This window comes from Dreissena polymorpha, chromosome 3 (assembly GCF_020536995.1).
Source record: "Dreissena polymorpha isolate Duluth1 chromosome 3, UMN_Dpol_1.0, whole genome shotgun sequence".
NCBI classification, from domain to species: domain Eukaryota; kingdom Metazoa; phylum Mollusca; class Bivalvia; order Myida; family Dreissenidae; genus Dreissena; species Dreissena polymorpha.
In genome coordinates this window covers 110,114,682-110,134,539 of record NC_068357.1, presented here as the reverse complement: position 1 = coordinate 110,134,539, position 19,858 = coordinate 110,114,682, and positions in this window count along the sequence as shown.

Here is a 19,858-nt window from a genome sequence, read left to right as displayed (position 1 = left end):
ATTTTTACCAACTTTTTCTACAAAACTGCAGACTTATCTTGCTTATTTAAGTATTCAAGCTCAGAAAATGTGCAAATGTAGATGCTATTACACAAATATGAGTTTAAACATTGTTTTCCAGTGCGAAACCAGCACACGTGAAATTTTCCTAAAATTAGCAATGGTTTTAACATTATTACCTCCCTTTGTTTTCCATAATCTCAACCATAGCGGTTAAAAGATATATGCAAAATTATGTTCGATTTGTTACCGCAACACATTTGTGGAATACATGTATCAATTTTCGTATGATATACACAATTTTAAAATTTTGCGTTTTGCTATTAAGTTTTTTAATATATGCATAATAAAACAAAAAGCTTTTGTTATATTAAAATATAATGTTTAATGAATTAAATGCAACATTTCTGAACTGTATCCTGTGTTTTGTTTGTATTTCATAGTAATTCCAAAAATTCACACAATTCAAGGGAAACAACCAGAACAGAAATAATCAAAAAAATAGTGTTCCTATTCACAACATTTGACTCTATTTAGTAGAGAAGCACACAAGTTATATGTCAAATGTTTAAAATGATTATTGACACTATCAATCAGTCTTACAGATGTATATTCCCATATGATTACATAATACATGCACCAAATATTGATATTCATTCATTAAAATACCATTCAAAATTAGATCACTCCATAAGAAATCACAGCACAGTTATAAAAACAATCACGCTAGGAAAAACAAAGGTGTACTTTTCAAAAAAGGAGTATTTCCAAACTATAAAGTTTCTGCAGGCATGTGCCCTGTGTAGAGAAACAAGTTCAAGATTCTATTCCGTTGAATTCAGACCCTGACCTGGAAAGTGTCGTGCGATTGGGTGATTCTGTGGCTAACGATGTCTTGAATGCGTGTAATCGTTCTCGGGGTCCACTCGTTCTCCCTATTAAACTGCGACCACATCAAACAGTACCACAGTCTGAAAATCAAAGTGCTACAATTGGAAACAGTGGGCAAATATACCTGACTATGAGAACATCATTGTAAACAAGACACAGCTTGAAAACATTTTCAAGTGCATAAGGAACCTTCATGAGCACATATTTTCCTTTGTTAATGCTTTCAGGCCCATAACTTAAGTGCTTGATGTTGACACAAAGTTTACTGTGGCATAAATGTGACACATGCATTTTTGATGACATGGCATGTTTATTTTCAAGATAATATAGTGCATGGTGAGCTTTAAGCCTTAGCCTTTTGCCGCGGAAACTACACCGCAGAACACCATAGACGCTTGGAGTGTACGCCCCCTTCCAGATGTGGCATTCACTTATTATTTCGTATTTATTATCAAATAAATGCTTCAATCTTAGTCTTTCTTCATCGGTTAGGTGTCACATGAAGAAATATGTTGCCATAATGACTTCAAATAAGAAGAAAAAGAGAATTTATGTTTGCGGCATGTTACAAACCACTATTTTGCATAATTTTCCTATTTTTACCAACTTTTTCTACAAAACTGCAGACTTATCTTGCTTATTTAAGTATTCAAGCTCAGAAAATGTGCAAATGTAGATGCTATTACACAAATATGAGTTTAAACATTGTTTTCCAGTGCGAAACCAGCACACGTGAAATTTTCCTTAATTAGCAATGGTTTTAACATTATTACCTCCCTTTGTTTTCCATAATCTCAACCATAGCGGTTAAAAGATATATGCAAAATTATGTTCGATTTGTTACCAAAACACATTTGTGGAATACATGTATCAATTTTCGTATGATATACACAATTTTAAAATTTTGCGTTTTGCTATTAAGTTTCTTAATATATGCATAATAAAACAAAAAGCTTTTGTTATATTAAAATATAATGTTTAATGAATTAAATGCAACATTTCTGAACTGTATCCTGTGTTTTGTTTGTATTTCATAGTAATTCCAAAAATTCACACAATTCAAGGGAAACAACCAGAACAGAAATAATCAAAAAAATAGTGTTCCTATTCACAACATTTGACTCTATTTAGTAGAGAAGCACACAAGTTATATGTCAAATGTTTAAAATGATTATTGACACTATCAATCAGTCTTACAGATGTATATTCCCATATGATTACATAATACATGCACCAAATATTGATATTCATTCATTAAAATACCATTCAAAATTAGATCACTCCATAAGAAATCACAGCACAGTTATAAAAACAATCACGCTAGGAAAAACAAAGGTGTACTTTTCAAAAAAGGAGTATTTCCAAACTATAAAGTTTCTGCAGGCATGTGCCCTGTGTAGAGAAACAAGTTCAAGATTCTATTCCGTTGAATTCAGACCCTGACCTGGAAAGTGTCGTGCGATTGGGTGATTCTGTGGCTAACGATGTCTTGAATGCGTGTAATCGTTCTCGGGGTCCACTCGTTCTCCCTATTAAACTGCGACCACATCAAACAGTACCACAGTCTGAAAATCAAAGTGCTACAATTGGAAACAGTGGGCAAATATATCTGACTATGAGAACATCATTGTAAACAAGACACAGCTTGAAAACATTTTCAAGTGCATAAGGAACCTTCATGAGCACATATTTTCCTTATGTTAATGCTTTCAGGCCCATAACTTAAGTGCTTGATGTTGACACAAAGTTTACTGTGGCATAAATGTGACACATGCATTTTTGATGACATGGCATGTTTATTTTCAAGATAATATAGTGCATGGTGAGCTTTAAGCCTTAGCCTTTTGCCGCGGAAACTACACCGCAGAACACCATAGACGCTTGGAGTGTACGCCCCCTTCCAGATGTGGCATTCACTTATTATTTCGTATTTATTATCAAATAAATGCTTCAATCTTAGTCTTTCTTCATCGGTTAGGTGTCACATGAAGAAATATGTTGCCATAATGACTTCAAATAAGAAGAAAAAGAGAATTTATGTTTGCGGCATGTTACAAACCACTATTTTGCATAATTTTCCTATTTTTACCAACTTTTTCTACAAAACTGCAGACTTATCTTGCGTATTTAAGTATTCAAGCTCAGAAAATGTGCAAATGTAGATGCTATTACACAAATATGAGTTTAAACATTGTTTTCCAGTGCGAAACCAGCACACGTGAAATTTTCCTAAATTAGCAATGGTTTTAACATTATTACCTCCCTTTGTTTTCCATAATCTCAACCATAGCGGTTAAAAGATATATGCAAAATTATGTTCGATTTGTTACCGCAACACATTTGTGGAATACATGTATCAATTTTCGTATGATATACACAATTTTAAAATTTTGCGTTTTGCTATTAAGGGGGCAGGGGATATATTTTTGACCAAATTTCGAGTTCCGAAAGGCCGCAAACAGTCAAATCCATTGCATCAAAACAGAAAGTGACACAAGAAAGCCTTTTTGTGTCAGTGTCATAGCATAGGCAATATACATTGAAAATACAACCAAAGACAAGGCTGGCTTCTTCACTTGTGAAACTATGGCCCTTGATCTTTCCCCCCGACCACCTCATTTTTAATGAAAAATTGAGAAATTTGACCCATTTCATGGCATGCACAGAACATTCAAACAGAATGCAATCCTAGTTTTGGCTACATTACTCACTAATTTCATCCCTGTGCTTTGTTTATTTGCCTAGAAAAGTGTCTCCCATACGTTTAGATTTTTCACAATTTACCTTCAAAATTTTGTTCTGTTTCTGCAGCGTGAAATATTGACTTCCGACAAAAGTGAAAACCTCCTTTTTGAAGATTCAAAATTTCCTTGCTAGGGAGCTGTGGCTAGTTGTAATGTTTTTTTCCAAAATTTTGAGACATTCTTTCTACAACCTAACACAAGAAATACATCTTATAAATACCTAATTGATTTTAAAGACCATAGGTAACACCTACCCTAAAGATATGTAATTTTCATGGACCCCCCCTTTCACTGATATATCCCCTGCCACCTTAAGTTTTTTATTATATGCATAATAAAACAAAAAGCTTTTGTTATATTAAAATATAATGTTTAATGAATTAAATGCAACATTTCTGAACTGTATCCTGTGTTTTGTTTGTATTTCATAGTAATTCCAAAAATTCACACAATTCAAGGGAAACAACCAGAACAGAAATAATAAAAAAAATAGTGTTCCTATTCACAACATTTGACTCTATTTAGTAGAGAAGCACACAAGTTATATGTCAAATGTTTAAAATGATTATTGACACTATCAATCAGTCTTACAGATGTATATTCCCATATGATTACATAATACATGCACCAAATATTGATATTCATTCATTAAAATACCATTCAAAATTAGATCACTCCATAAGAAATCACAGCACAGTTATAAAAACAATCACGCTAGGAAAAACAAAGGTGTACTTTTCAAAAAAGGAGTATTTCCAAACTATAAAGTTTCTGCAGGCATGTGCCCTGTGTAGAGAAACAAGTTCAAGATTCTATTCCGTTGAATTCAGACCCTGACCTGGAAAGTGTCGTGCGATTGGGTGATTCTGTGGCTAACGATGTCTTGAATGCGTGTAATCGTTCTCGGGGTCCACTCGTTCTCCCTATTAAACTGCGACCACATCAAACAGTACCACAGTCTGAAAATCAAAGTGCTACAATTGGAAACAGTGGGCAAATATATCTGACTATGAGAACATCATTGTAAACAAGACACAGCTTGAAAACATTTTCAAGTGCATAAGGAACCTTCATGAGCACATATTTTCCTTTTGTTAATGCTTTCAGGCCCATAACTTAAGTGCTTGATGTTGACACAAAGTTTACTGTGGCATAAATGTGACACATGCATTTTTGATGACATGGCATGTTTATTTTCAAGATAATATAGTGCATGGTGAGCTTTAAGCCTTAGCCTTTTGCCGCGGAAACTACACCGCAGAACACCATAGACGCTTGGAGTGTACGCCCCCTTCCAGATGTGGCATTCACTTATTATTTCGTATTTATTATCAAATAAATGCTTCAATCTTAGTCTTTCTTCATCGGTTAGGTGTCACATGAAGAAATATGTTGCCATAATGACTTCAAATAAGAAGAAAAAGAGAATTTATGTTTGCGGCATGTTACAAACCACTATTTTGCATAATTTTCCTATTTTTACCAACTTTTTCTACAAAACTGCAGACTTATCTTGCTTATTTAAGTATTCAAGCTCAGAAAATGTGCAAATGTAGATGCTATTACACAAATATGAGTTTAAACATTGTTTTCCAGTGCGAAACCAGCACACGTGAAATTTTCCTAAAATTAGCAATGGTTTTAACATTATTACCTCCCTTTGTTTTCCATAATCTCAACCATAGCGGTTAAAAGATATATGCAAAATTATGTTCGATTTGTTACCGCAACACATTTGTGGAATACATGTATCAATTTTCGTATGATATACACAATTTTAAAATTTTGCGTTTTGCTATTAAGTTTTTTAATATATGCATAATAAAACAAAAAGCTTTTGTTATATTAAAATATAATGTTTAATGAATTAAATGCAACATTTCTGAACTGTATCCTGTGTTTTGTTTGTATTTCATAGTAATTCCAAAAATTCACACAATTCAAGGGAAACAACCAGAACAGAAATAATCAAAAAAATAGTGTTCCTATTCACAACATTTGACTCTATTTAGTAGAGAAGCACACAAGTTATATGTCAAATGTTTAAAATGATTATTGACACTATCAATCAGTCTTACAGATGTATATTCCCATATGATTACATAATACATGCACCAAATATTGATATTCATTCATTAAAATACCATTCAAAATTAGATCACTCCATAAGAAATCACAGCACAGTTATAAAAACAATCACGCTAGGAAAAACAAAGGTGTACTTTTCAAAAAAGGAGTATTTCCAAACTATAAAGTTTCTGCAGGCATGTGCCCTGTGTAGAGAAACAAGTTCAAGATTCTATTCCGTTGAATTCAGACCCTGACCTGGAAAGTGTCGTGCGATTGGGTGATTCTGTGGCTAACGATGTCTTGAATGCGTGTAATCGTTCTCGGGGTCCACTCGTTCTCCCTATTAAACTGCGACCACATCAAACAGTACCACAGTCTGAAAATCAAAGTGCTACAATTGGAAACAGTGGGCAAATATATCTGACTATGAGAACATCATTGTAAACAAGACACAGCTTGAAAACATTTTCAAGTGCATAAGGAACCTTCATGAGCACATATTTTCCTTATGTTAATGCTTTCAGGCCCATAACTTAAGTGCTTGATGTTGACACAAAGTTTACTGTGGCATAAATGTGACACATGCATTTTTGATGACATGGCATGTTTATTTTCAAGATAATATAGTGCATGGTGAGCTTTAAGCCTTAGCCTTTTGCCGCGGAAACTACACCGCAGAACACCATAGACGCTTGGAGTGTACGCCCCCTTCCAGATGTGGCATTCACTTATTATTTCGTATTTATTATCAAATAAATGCTTCAATCTTAGTCTTTCTTCATCGGTTAGGTGTCACATGAAGAAATATGTTGCCATAATGACTTCAAATAAGAAGAAAAAGAGAATTTATGTTTGCGGCATGTTACAAACCACTATTTTGCATAATTTTCCTATTTTTACCAACTTTTTCTACAAAACTGCAGACTTATCTTGCTTATTTAAGTATTCAAGCTCAGAAAATGTGCAAATGTAGATGCTATTACACAAATATGAGTTTAAACATTGTTTTCCAGTGCGAAACCAGCACACGTGAAATTTTCCTAAAATTAGCAATGGTTTTAACATTATTACCTCCCTTTGTTTTCCATAATCTCAACCATAGCGGTTAAAAGATATATGCAAAATTATGTTCGATTTGTTACCGCAACACATTTGTGGAATACATGTATCAATTTTCGTATGATATACACAATTTTAAAATTTTGCGTTTTGCTATTAAGTTTTTTAATATATGCATAATAAAACAAAAAGCTTTTGTTATATTAAAATATAATGTTTAATGAATTAAATGCAACATTTCTGAACTGTATCCTGTGTTTTGTTTGTATTTCATAGTAATTCCAAAAATTCACACAATTCAAGGGAAACAACCAGAACAGAAATAATCAAAAAAATAGTGTTCCTATTCACAACATTTGACTCTATTTAGTAGAGAAGCACACAAGTTATATGTCAAATGTTTAAAATGATTATTGACACTATCAATCAGTCTTACAGATGTATATTCCCATATGATTACATAATACATGCACCAAATATTGATATTCATTCATTAAAATACCATTCAAAATTAGATCACTCCATAAGAAATCACAGCACAGTTATAAAAACAATCACGCTAGGAAAAACAAAGGTGTACTTTTCAAAAAAGGAGTATTTCCAAACTATAAAGTTTCTGCAGGCATGTGCCCTGTGTAGAGAAACAAGTTCAAGATTCTATTCCGTTGAATTCAGACCCTGACCTGGAAAGTGTCGTGCGATTGGGTGATTCTGTGGCTAACGATGTCTTGAATGCGTGTAATCGTTCTCCGGGGTCCACTCGTTCTCCCTATTAAACTGCGACCACATCAAACAGTACCACAGTCTGAAAATCAAAGTGCTACAATTGGAAACAGTGGGCAAATATATCTGACTATGAGAACATCATTGTAAACAAGACACAGCTTGAAAACATTTTCAAGTGCATAAGGAACCTTCATGAGCACATATTTTCCTTTTGTTAATGCTTTCAGGCCCATAACTTAAGTGCTTGATGTTGACACAAAGTTTACTGTGGCATAAATGTGACACATGCATTTTTGATGACATGGCATGTTTATTTTCAAGATAATATAGTGCATGGTGAGCTTTAAGCCTTAGCCTTTTGCCGCGGAAACTACACCGCAGAACACCATAGACGCTTGGAGTGTACGCCCCCTTCCAGATGTGGCATTCACTTATTATTTCGTATTTATTATCAAATAAATGCTTCAATCTTAGTCTTTCTTCATCGGTTAGGTGTCACATGAAGAAATATGTTGCCATAATGACTTCAAATAAGAAGAAAAAGAGAATTTATGTTTGCGGCATGTTACAAACCACTATTTTGCATAATTTTCCTATTTTTACCAACTTTTTCTACAAAACTGCAGACTTATCTTGCTTATTTAAGTATTCAAGCTCAGAAAATGTGCAAATGTAGATGCTATTACACAAATATGAGTTTAAACATTGTTTTCCAGTGCGAAACCAGCACACGTGAAATTTTCCTAAAATTAGCAATGGTTTTAACATTATTACCTCCCTTTGTTTTCCATAATCTCAACCATAGCGGTTAAAAGATATATGCAAAATTATGTTCGATTTGTTACCGCAACACATTTGTGGAATACATGTATCAATTTTCGTATGATATACACAATTTTAAAATTTTGCGTTTTGCTATTAAGTTTTTTAATATATGCATAATAAAACAAAAAGCTTTTGTTATATTAAAATATAATGTTTAATGAATTAAATGCAACATTTCTGAACTGTATCCTGTGTTTTGTTTGTATTTCATAGTAATTCCAAAAATTCACACAATTCAAGGGAAACAACCAGAACAGAAATAATCAAAAAAATAGTGTTCCTATTCACAACATTTGACTCTATTTAGTAGAGAAGCACACAAGTTATATGTCAAATGTTTAAAATGATTATTGACACTATCAATCAGTCTTACAGATGTATATTCCCATATGATTACATAATACATGCACCAAATATTGATATTCATTCATTAAAATACCATTCAAAATTAGATCACTCCATAAGAAATCACAGCACAGTTATAAAAACAATCACGCTAGGAAAAACAAAGGTGTACTTTTCAAAAAAGGAGTATTTCCAAACTATAAAGTTTCTGCAGGCATGTGCCCTGTGTAGAGAAACAAGTTCAAGATTCTATTCCGTTGAATTCAGACCCTGACCTGGAAAGTGTCGTGCGATTGGGTGATTCTGTGGCTAACGATGTCTTGAATGCGTGTAATCGTTCTCGGGGTCCACTCGTTCTCCCTATTAAACTGCGACCACATCAAACAGTACCACAGTCTGAAAATCAAAGTGCTACAATTGGAAACAGTGGGCAAATATATCTGACTATGAGAACATCATTGTAAACAAGACACAGCTTGAAAACATTTTCAAGTGCATAAGGAACCTTCATGAGCACATATTTTCCTTATGTTAATGCTTTCAGGCCCATAACTTAAGTGCTTGATGTTGACACAAAGTTTACTGTGGCATAAATGTGACACATGCATTTTTGATGACATGGCATGTTTATTTTCAAGATAATATAGTGCATGGTGAGCTTTAAGCCTTAGCCTTTTGCCGCGGAAACTACACCGCAGAACACCATAGACGCTTGGAGTGTACGCCCCCTTCCAGATGTGGCATTCACTTATTATTTCGTATTTATTATCAAATAAATGCTTCAATCTTAGTCTTTCTTCATCGGTTAGGTGTCACATGAAGAAATATGTTGCCATAATGACTTCAAATAAGAAGAAAAAGAGAATTTATGTTTGCGGCATGTTACAAACCACTATTTTGCATAATTTTCCTATTTTTACCAACTTTTTCTACAAAACTGCAGACTTATCTTGCTTATTTAAGTATTCAAGCTCAGAAAATGTGCAAATGTAGATGCTATTACACAAATATGAGTTTAAACATTGTTTTCCAGTGCGAAACCAGCACACGTGAAATTTTCCTAAAATTAGCAATGGTTTTAACATTATTACCTCCCTTTGTTTTCCATAATCTCAACCATAGCGGTTAAAAGATATATGCAAAATTATGTTCGATTTGTTACCGCAACACATTTGTGGAATACATGTATCAATTTTCGTATGATATACACAATTTTAAAATTTTGCGTTTTGCTATTAAGTTTTTTAATATATGCATAATAAAACAAAAAGCTTTTGTTATATTAAAATATAATGTTTAATGAATTAAATGCAACATTTCTGAACTGTATCCTGTGTTTTGTTTGTATTTCATAGTAATTCCAAAAATTCACACAATTCAAGGGAAACAACCAGAACAGAAATAATCAAAAAAATAGTGTTCCTATTCACAACATTTGACTCTATTTAGTAGAGAAGCACACAAGTTATATGTCAAATGTTTAAAATGATTATTGACACTATCAATCAGTCTTACAGATGTATATTCCCATATGATTACATAATACATGCACCAAATATTGATATTCATTCATTAAAATACCATTCAAAATTAGATCACTCCATAAGAAATCACAGCACAGTTATAAAAACAATCACGCTAGGAAAAACAAAGGTGTACTTTTCAAAAAAGGAGTATTTCCAAACTATAAAGTTTCTGCAGGCATGTGCCCTGTGTAGAGAAACAAGTTCAAGATTCTATTCCGTTGAATTCAGACCCTGACCTGGAAAGTGTCGTGCGATTGGGTGATTCTGTGGCTAACGATGTCTTGAATGCGTGTAATCGTTCTCGGGGTCCACTCGTTCTCCCTATTAAACTGCGACCACATCAAACAGTACCACAGTCTGAAAATCAAAGTGCTACAATTGGAAACAGTGGGCAAATATATCTGACTATGAGAACATCATTGTAAACAAGACACAGCTTGAAAACATTTTCAAGTGCATAAGGAACCTTCATGAGCACATATTTTCCTTATGTTAATGCTTTCAGGCCCATAACTTAAGTGCTTGATGTTGACACAAAGTTTACTGTGGCATAAATGTGACACATGCATTTTTGATGACATGGCATGTTTATTTTCAAGATAATATAGTGCATGGTGAGCTTTAAGCCTTAGCCTTTTGCCGCGGAAACTACACCGCAGAACACCATAGACGCTTGGAGTGTACGCCCCCTTCCAGATGTGGCATTCACTTATTATTTCGTATTTATTATCAAATAAATGCTTCAATCTTAGTCTTTCTTCATCGGTTAGGTGTCACATGAAGAAATATGTTGCCATAATGACTTCAAATAAGAAGAAAAAGAGAATTTATGTTTGCGGCATGTTACAAACCACTATTTTGCATAATTTTCCTATTTTTACCAACTTTTTCTACAAAACTGCAGACTTATCTTGCTTATTTAAGTATTCAAGCTCAGAAAATGTGCAAATGTAGATGCTATTACACAAATATGAGTTTAAACATTGTTTTCCAGTGCGAAACCAGCACATGTGAAATTTTCCTAAAATTAGCAATGGTTTTAACATTATTACCTCCCTTTGTTTTCCATAATCTCAACCATAGCGGTTAAAAGATATATGCAAAATTATGTTCGATTTGTTACCGCAACACATTTGTGGAATACATGTATCAATTTTCGTATGATATACACAATTTTAAAATTTTGCGTTTTGCTATTAAGTTTTTTAATATATGCATAATAAAACAAAAAGCTTTTGTTATATTAAAATATAATGTTTAATGAATTAAATGCAACATTTCTGAACTGTATCCTGTGTTTTGTTTGTATTTCATAGTAATTCCAAAAATTCACACAATTCAAGGGAAACAACCAGAACAGAAATAATCAAAAAAATAGTGTTCCTATTCACAACATTTGACTCTATTTAGTAGAGAAGCACACAAGTTATATGTCAAATGTTTAAAATGATTATTGACACTATCAATCAGTCTTACAGATGTATATTCCCATATGATTACATAATACATGCACCAAATATTGATATTCATTCATTAAAATACCATTCAAAATTAGATCACTCCATAAGAAATCACAGCACAGTTATAAAAACAATCACGCTAGGAAAACAAAGGTGTACTTTTCAAAAAAGGAGTATTTCCAAACTATAAAGTTTCTGCAGGCATGTGCCCTGTGTAGAGAAACAAGTTCAAGATTCTATTCCGTTGAATTCAGACCCTGACCTGGAAAGTGTCGTGCGATTGGGTGATTCTGTGGCTAACGATGTCTTGAATGCGTGTAATCGTTCTCCGGGGTCCACTCGTTCTCCCTATTAAACTGCGACCACATCAAACAGTACCACAGTCTGAAAATCAAAGTGCTACAATTGGAAACAGTGGGCAAATATATCTGACTATGAGAACATCATTGTAAACAAGACACAGCTTGAAAACATTTTCAAGTGCATAAGGAACCTTCATGAGCACATATTTTCCTTATGTTAATGCTTTCAGGCCCATAACTTAAGTGCTTGATGTTGACACAAAGTTTACTGTGGCATAAATGTGACACATGCATTTTTGATGACATGGCATGTTTATTTTCAAGATAATATAGTGCATGGTGAGCTTTAAGCCTTAGCCTTTTGCCGCGGAAACTACACCGCAGAACACCATAGACGCTTGGAGTGTACGCCCCCTTCCAGATGTGGCATTCACTTATTATTTCGTATTTATTATCAAATAAATGCTTCAATCTTAGTCTTTCTTCATCGGTTAGGTGTCACATGAAGAAATATGTTGCCATAATGACTTCAAATAAGAAGAAAAAGAGAATTTATGTTTGCGGCATGTTACAAACCACTATTTTGCATAATTTTCCTATTTTTACCAACTTTTTCTACAAAACTGCAGACTTATCTTGCTTATTTAAGTATTCAAGCTCAGAAAATGTGCAAATGTAGATGCTATTACACAAATATGAGTTTAAACATTGTTTTCCAGTGCGAAACCAGCACATGTGAAATTTTCCTAAAATTAGCAATTAATGGTTTTAACATTATTACCTCCCTTTGTTTTGCATAATCTCAACCATAGCGGTTAAAAGATATATGCAAAATTATGTTCGATTTGTTACCGCAACACATTTGTGGAATACATGTATCAATTTTCGTATGATATACACAATTTTAAAATTTTGCGTTTTGCTATTAAGGGGGCAGGGGATATATTTTTCCAAATTTCGAGTTCCGAAAGGCCGCAAACAGTCAAATCCATTGCATCAAAACAGAAAGTGACACAAGAAAGCCTTTTTGTGTCAGTGTCATAGCATAGGCAATATACATTGAAAATACAACCAAAGACAAGGCTGGCTTCTTCACTTGTGAAACTATGGCCCTTGATCTTTCCCCCTGACCACCTCATTTTTAATGAAAAATTTGACCCATTTCATGGCATGCACAGAACATTCAAACAGAATGCAATCCTAGTTTTGGCTACATTACTCACTAATTTCATCCCTGTGCTTTGTTTATTTGCCTAGAAAAGTGTCTCCCATACGTTTAGATTTTTCACAATTTACCTTCAAAATTTTGTTCTGTTTCTGCAGCGTGAAATATTGACTTCCGACAAAAGTGAAAACCTCCTTTTTGAAGATTCAAAATTTCCTTGCTAGGGAGCTGTGGCTAGTTGTAATGTTTTTTTCCAAAATTTTGAGACATTCTTTCTACAACCTAACACAAGAAATACATCTTATAAATACCTAATTGATTTTTAAAGACCATAGGTAACACCTACCCTAAAGATATGTAATTTTCATGGACCCCCCTTTCACTGATATATCCCCTGCCACCTTAAGTTTTTTATTATATGCATAATAAAACAAAAAGCTTTTGTTATATTAAAATATAATGTTTAATGAATTAAATGCAACATTTCTGAACTGTATCCTGTGTTTTGTTTTATATTTCATAGTAATTCCAAAAATTCACACAATTCAAGGGAAACAACCAGAACAGAAATAATAAAAAAAATAGTGTTCCTATTCACAACATTTGACTCTATTTAGTAGAGAAGCACACAAGTTATATGTCAAATGTTTAAAATGATTATTGACACTATCAATCAGTCTTACAGATGTATATTCCCATATGATTACATAATACATGCACCAAATATTGATATTCATTCATTAAAATACCATTCAAAATTAGATCACTCCATAAGAAATCACAGCACAGTTATAAAAACAATCACACTAGGAAAAACAAAGGTGTACTTTTCAAAAAAGGAGTATTTCCAAACTATAAAGTTTCTGCAGGCATGTGCCCTGTGTAGAGAAACAAGTTCAAGATTCTATTCCGTTGAATTCAGACCCTGACCTGGAAAGTGTCGTGCGATTGGGTGATTCTGTGGCTAACGATGTCTTGAATGCGTGTAATCGTTCTCGGGGTCCACTCGTTCTCCCTATTAAACTGCGACCACATCAAACAGTACCACAGTCTGAAAATCAAAGTGCTACAATTGGAAACAGTGGGCAAATATATCTGACTATGAGAACATCATTGTAAACAAGACACAGCTTGAAAACATTTTCAAGTGCATAAGGAACCTTCATGAGCACATATTTTCCTTTTGTTAATGCTTTCAGGCCCATAACTTAAGTGCTTGATGTTGACACAAAGTTTACTGTGGCATAAATGTGACACATGCATTTTTGATGACATGGCATGTTTATTTTCAAGATAATATAGTGCATGGTGAGCTTTAAGCCTTAGCCTTTTGCCGCGGAAACTACACCGCAGAACACCATAGACGCTTGGAGTGTACGCCCCCTTCCAGATGTGGCATTCACTTATTATTTCGTATTTATTATCAAATAAATGCTTCAATCTTAGTCTTTCTTCATCGGTTAGGTGTCACATGAAGAAATATGTTGCCATAATGACTTCAAATAAGAAGAAAAAGAGAATTTATGTTTGTGGCATGTTACAAACCACTATTTTGCATAATTTTCCTATTTTTACCAACTTTTTCTACAAAACTGCAGACTTATCTTGCTTATTTAAGTATTCAAGCTCAGAAAATGTGCAAATGTAGATGCTATTACACAAATATGAGTTTAAACATTGTTTTCCAGTGCGAAACCAGCACACGTGAAATTTTCCTAAAATTAGCAATGGTTTTAACATTATTACCTCCCTTTGTTTTCCATAATCTCAACCATAGCGGTTAAAAGATATATGCAAAATTATGTTCGATTTGTTACCGCAACACATTTGTGGAATACATGTATCAATTTTCGTATGATATACACAATTTTAAAATTTTGCGTTTTGCTATTAAGTTTTTTAATATATGCATAATAAAACAAAAAGCTTTTGTTATATTAAAATATAATGTTTAATGAATTAAATGCAACATTTCTGAACTGTATCCTGTGTTTTGTTTGTATTTCATAGTAATTCCAAAAATTCACACAATTCAAGGGAAACAACCAGAACAGAAATAATCAAAAAAATAGTGTTCCTATTCACAACATTTGACTCTATTTAGTAGAGAAGCACACAAGTTATATGTCAAATGTTTAAAATGATTATTGACACTATCAATCAGTCTTACAGATGTATATTCCCATATGATTACATAATACATGCACCAAATATTGATATTCATTCATTAAAATACCATTCAAAATTAGATCACTCCATAAGAAATCACAGCACAGTTATAAAAACAATCACGCTAGGAAAAACAAAGGTGTACTTTTCAAAAAAGGAGTATTTCCAAACTATAAAGTTTCTGCAGGCATGTGCCCTGTGTAGAGAAACAAGTTCAAGATTCTATTCCGTTGAATTCAGACCCTGACCTGGAAAGTGTCGTGCGATTGGGTGATTCTGTGGCTAACGATGTCTTGAATGCGTGTAATCGTTCTCGGGGTCCACTCGTTCTCCCTATTAAACTGCGACCACATCAAACAGTACCACAGTCTGAAAATCAAAGTGCTACAATTGGAAACAGTGGGCAAATATATCTGACTATGAGAACATCATTGTAAACAAGACACAGCTTGAAAACATTTTCAAGTGCATAAGGAACCTTCATGAGCACATATTTTCCTTATGTTAATGCTTTCAGGCCCATAACTTAAGTGCTTGATGTTGACACAAAGTTTACTGTGGCATAAATGTGACACATGCATTTTTGATGACATGGCATGTTTATTTTCAAGATAATATAGTGCATGGTGAGCTTTAAGCCTTAGCCTTTTGCCGCGGAAACTACACCGCAGAACACCATAGACGCTTGGAGTGTACGCCCCCTTCCAGATGTGGCATTCACTTATTATTTCGTATTTATTATCAAATAAATGCTTCAATCTTAGTCTTTCTTCATCGGTTAGGTGTCACATGAAGAAATATGTTGCCATAATGACTTCAAATAAGAAGAAAAAGAGAATTTATGTTTGCGGCATGTTACAAACCACTATTTTGCATAATTTTCCTATTTTTACCAACTTTTTCTACAAAACTGCAGACTTATCTTGCTTATTTAAGTATTCAAGCTCAGAAAATGTGCAAATGTAGATGCTATTACACAAATATGAGTTTAAACATTGTTTTCCAGTGCGAAACCAGCACATGTGAAATTTTCCTAAAATTAGCAATGGTTTTAACATTATTACCTCCCTTTGTTTTCCATAATCTCAACCATAGCGGTTAAAAGATATATGCAAAATTATGTTCGATTTGTTACCGCAACACATTTGTGGAATACATGTATCAATTTTCGTATGATATACACAATTTTAAAATTTTGCGTTTTGCTATTAAGTTTTTTAATATATGCATAATAAAACAAAAAGCTTTTGTTATATTAAAATATAATGTTTAATGAATTAAATGCAACATTTCTGAACTGTATCCTGTGTTTTGTTTGTATTTCATAGTAATTCCAAAAATTCACACAATTCAAGGGAAACAACCAGAACAGAAATAATCAAAAAAATAGTGTTCCTATTCACAACATTTGACTCTATTTAGTAGAGAAGCACACAAGTTATATGTCAAATGTTTAAAATGATTATTGACACTATCAATCAGTCTTACAGATGTATATTCCCATATGATTACATAATACATGCACCAAATATTGATATTCATTCATTAAAATACCATTCAAAATTAGATCACTCCATAAGAAATCACAGCACAGTTATAAAAACAATCACGCTAGGAAAAACAAAGGTGTACTTTTCAAAAAAGGAGTATTTCCAAACTATAAAGTTTCTGCAGGCATGTGCCCTGTGTAGAGAAACAAGTTCAAGATTCTATTCCGTTGAATTCAGACCCTGACCTGGAAAGTGTCGTGCGATTGGGTGATTCTGTGGCTAACGATGTCTTGAATGCGTGTAATCGTTCTCCGGGGTCCACTCGTTCTCCCTATTAAACTGCGACCACATCAAACAGTACCACAGTCTGAAAATCAAAGTGCTACAATTGGAAACAGTGGGCAAATATATCTGACTATGAGAACATCATTGTAAACAAGACACAGCTTGAAAACATTTTCAAGTGCATAAGGAACCTTCATGAGCACATATTTTCCTTATGTTAATGCTTTCAGGCCCATAACTTAAGTGCTTGATGTTGACACAAAGTTTACTGTGGCATAAATGTGACACATGCATTTTTGATGACATGGCATGTTTATTTTCAAGATAATATAGTGCATGGTGAGCTTTAAGCCTTAGCCTTTTGCCGCGGAAACTACACCGCAGAACACCATAGACGCTTGGAGTGTACGCCCCCTTCCAGATGTGGCATTCACTTATTATTTCGTATTTATTATCAAATAAATGCTTCAATCTTAGTCTTTCTTCATCGGTTAGGTGTCACATGAAGAAATATGTTGCCATAATGACTTCAAATAAGAAGAAAAAGAGAATTTATGTTTGCGGCATGTTACAAACCACTATTTTGCATAATTTTCCTATTTTTACCAACTTTTTCTACAAAACTGCAGACTTATCTTGCTTATTTAAGTATTCAAGCTCAGAAAATGTGCAAATGTAGATGCTATTACACAAATATGAGTTTAAACATTGTTTTCCAGTGCGAAACCAGCACATGTGAAATTTTCCTAAAATTAGCAATGGTTTTAACATTATTACCTCCCTTTGTTTTCCATAATCTCAACCATAGCGGTTAAAAGATATATGCAAAATTATGTTCGATTTGTTACCGCAACACATTTGTGGAATACATGTATCAATTTTCGTATGATATACACAATTTTAAAATTTTGCGTTTTGCTATTAAGGGGGCAGGGGATATATTTTTGACCAAATTTCGAGTTCCGAAAGGCCGCAAACAGTCAAATCCATTGCATCAAAACAGAAAGTGACACAAGAAAGCCTTTTTGTGTCAGTGTCATAGCATAGGCAATATACATTGAAATACAACCAAAGACAAGGCTGGCTTCTTCACTTGTGAAACTATGGCCCTTGATCTTTCCCCCTGACCACCTCATTTTTAATGAAAAATTGAGAAATTTGACCCATTTCATGGCATGCACAGAACATTCAAACAGAATGCAATCCTAGTTTTGGCTACATTACTCACTAATTTCATCCCTGTGCTTTGTTTATTTGCCTACAAAAGTGTCTCCCATACGTTTAGATTTTTCACAATTTACCTTCAAAATTTTGTTCTGTTTCTGCAGCGTGAAATATTGACTTCCGACAAAAGTGAAAACCTCCTTTTTGAAGATTCAAAATTTCCTTGCTAGGGAGCTGTGGCTAGTTGTAATGTTTTTTTTCCAAAATTTTGAGACATTCTTTCTACAACCTAACACAAGAAATACATCTTATAAATACCTAATTGATTTTTAAAGACCATAGGTAACACCTACCCTAAAGATATGTAATTTTCATGGACCCCCCTTTCACTGATATATCCCCTGCCACCTTAAGTTTTTTATTATATGCATAATAAAACAAAAAGCTTTTGTTATATTAAAATATAATGTTTAATGAATTAAATGCAACATTTCTGAACTGTATCCTGTGTTTTGTTTTATATTTCATAGTAATTCCAAAAATTCACACAATTCAAGGGAAACAACCAGAACAGAAATAATCAAAAAAATAGTGTTCCTATTCACAACATTTGACTCTATTTAGTAGAGAAGCACACAAGTTATATGTCAAATGTTTAAAATGATTATTGACACTATCAATCAGTCTTACAGATGTATATTCCCATATGATTACATAATACATGCACCAAATATTGATATTCATTCATTAAAATACCATTCAAAATTAGATCACTCCATAAGAAATCACAGCACAGTTATAAAAACAATCACAGCTAGGAAAAACAAAGGTGTACTTTTCAAAAAAGGAGTATTTCCAAACTATAAAGTTTCTGCAGGCATGTGCCCTGTGTAGAGAAACAAGTTCAAGATTCTATTCCGTTGAATTCAGACCCTGACCTGGAAAGTGTCGTGCGATTGGGTGATTCTGTGGCTAACGATGTCTTGAATGCGTGTAATCGTTCTCGGGGTCCACTCGTTCTCCCTATTAAACTGCGACCACATCAAACAGTACCACAGTCTGAAAATCAAAGTGCTACAATTGGAAACAGTGGGCAAATATATCTGACTATGAGAACATCATTGTAAACAAGACACAGCTTGAAAACATTTTCAAGTGCATAAGGAACCTTCATGAGCACATATTTTCCTTTTGTTAATGCTTTCAGGCCCATAACTTAAGTGCTTGATGTTGACACAAAGTTTACTGTGGCATAAATGTGACACATGCATTTTTGATGACATGGCATGTTTATTTTCAAGATAATATAGTGCATGGTGAGCTTTAAGCCTTAGCCTTTTGCCGCGGAAACTACACCGCAGAACACCATAGACGCTTGGAGTGTACGCCCCCTTCCAGATGTGGCATTCACTTATTATTTCGTATTTATTATCAAATAAATGCTTCAATCTTAGTCTTTCTTCATCGGTTAGGTGTCACATGAAGAAATATGTTGCCATAATGACTTCAAATAAGAAGAAAAAGAGAATTTATGTTTGCGGCATGTTACAAACCACTATTTTGCATAATTTTCCTATTTTTACCAACTTTTTCTACAAAACTGCAGACTTATCTTGCTTATTTAAGTATTCAAGCTC